General features: G+C 47.6%; 1 long non-coding RNA gene across 1 annotated transcript in view; it reads left to right on the top strand.

Annotated features, from left to right (window-relative positions):
* Positions 1-1,089: 1,089 nt before the first annotated feature.
* The window catches only part of LOC132656648 (uncharacterized), a 3,864-nt gene continuing 3,033 nt past the window's right edge, over positions 1,090-1,920 (top strand). The window contains exon 1 of the long non-coding RNA XR_009594367.1: positions 1,090-1,303. This is a non-coding gene — a long non-coding RNA (uncharacterized LOC132656648). The remainder of the gene's footprint in view (positions 1,304-1,920) is intronic.

The raw sequence follows: 1,920 nt of genomic DNA, 5'->3' as shown, positions 1-1,920 counted from the left end.
GGTTCCTGATCTTTTCTCCAAGTTCTCCAGCTCAAGGGTTTTCTCATTTTGTGTTTTCTTTATTGATTCTAATTCTTTTTTCATGCCTTGCACCATTTCTTTCATGTGTTTGAATTTGGATTCCTGTCTCTCTACGATGGCCTCTATTTCTTTTTTCATTTCCTTTTTATATGCCACTAATTTTTTCACTACTTGTGTATCTATTTGTTTGGCTATGTTTGCCTGTGTTCCTTTAAGGATTTTGTCTATTTCTTCTTTCTTTACCTCCAATTGACTGGCCAACGTTTTGAAAGATTTGTTCATTTCCTCCTTATGAGCCTCAAATAATTGAGCAAGCATGGCTTTAAAATCATTTTCCTGTGCTTCTGATGAATTGGAGTATCCATCAATTTTGGGGTTTGCTGGTGAAGTCATGATGTCCTGATTTATGTTGGAAGTGTTCTTTCGCCTACCCCTGGCCATTGGCTTATCTGAAACCTTCCCTGTTTGTTTTTGGATTTTGCAGGTCAGACTTGTACTATCCCTCTCTGGCGTCTGGAGAGTTCTTCAGGAAGCTGAGAACTCTCAGCGTGTGCTGAGGACTAGCTGTGCCTGTGGGAGAAAAGTACGCAGGCACAAATGGGGCAAATGCAAGCGTGTGTGTGTGTGTGTGTGTGTGTTTCTCTGTATGTAAGTGTGCGTGGATGTGTGTCTGGAGGGACAGCGTGATGGCTAATGTTGAACCCTTGAGTGTGTGGGAGGGGCTCTGCACTGTATATGTCGCGGGCGCTAGTGATGACCGCCATGCAATTTCTGGCATTAACTGCCTTAACTCCTCAATTATACCCACAGAGCAGGAACTTCAATGTCCCTAGTGCTCCTCTGTTTCCCAAAGTGGGTATGTGGGTGGGAGGGGGTTCGATGCTTGGCTTCTGTTTTAGAAGGATCTCAGGATCTGGGGATCTGCAGATTCTCAAGGGTGCAATCACTTACAGGCAGATCTCTTGGCAGAGATCGTGGTATCTGGGCTCTGTGCTCACTGGTTTGGCCCTGCTTCTTTGATGTGCTCCACCAGTTCTGTGCTGCTGTCACTACCAGGTTCTGAGGTCTTGTTGCAGCTGGAGATTTCAGGGTGGTTACATCAGCAGGGATGGGGTAACCAGGCTCTCTGTTCTCTGGTTTGGCCCTGGTTAGTCTTAAACTGGAGGGCTGTTGTGCCCTGCCAGCTCAGTGCTGCTCTGCCACCAAGTTAGAAAGTCTGGCTGTAACTGGAGACTGGGTCGCCTGGTGTGTCTAGCTTGTATGACATTTCTGCCTGGTTTTGGTGAGTATATAGCGTATTTTCTGTCACTGTGGGATTGGGAGGGCCGTACTGTCAGTGACGGCGATCCTGCGGAGCTAGTATGGTGTCTAGCAGACTCGGGCCCTGGGAGGATGGTGCAGCAGCCGCTGCGTGAATCTGGGACTCCGGGACAAGTACTGCTGGCCTTTGCCTGCCGCTAAAGGGCTTGGGGCTCCTCCTCAGAGGCTGTAGACCCCAGGCAGTTAGATCTGCACTGAGAAAGACCAGCCTGCTGTGCCAAGGAGGAGGGAGGTCTGGGGGAGGGGAATGTCGCGAGATCAAAGGATCGTTTCTCTCCTTCCCCAAACAAGTCCCTGGTGACCGGAGACCAAAGTTTTTACCTCCTGTGATGTTCCCTGTTGTTTAGAAAGCCTCAATGTTGTTTTCCTGGATTAGAGGTCCTTCCATTCACCAATTCAGAAGTTTAGCTATTCCACAGCTCAGAAACTGTGTGTGCTAGTCGCCATCTTGGCTCCGCCCCTCACGATAGCCTATTTAATAGATTGACATAAAGCCTGGGCATAGAACAGCCAACATAGGATTGATAATGTATGTAACACAGCTAATATTTCCACATTTTTATGATATGCATCTTTCCT

This window comes from Meriones unguiculatus, chromosome 9 (assembly GCF_030254825.1).
Source record: "Meriones unguiculatus strain TT.TT164.6M chromosome 9, Bangor_MerUng_6.1, whole genome shotgun sequence".
Taxonomy (NCBI): Eukaryota; Metazoa; Chordata; class Mammalia; order Rodentia; family Muridae; genus Meriones; species Meriones unguiculatus.
The sequence above is the reverse complement of the archived record's forward strand: the minus strand, read 5'-3'. Positions and strand labels throughout refer to the sequence as shown.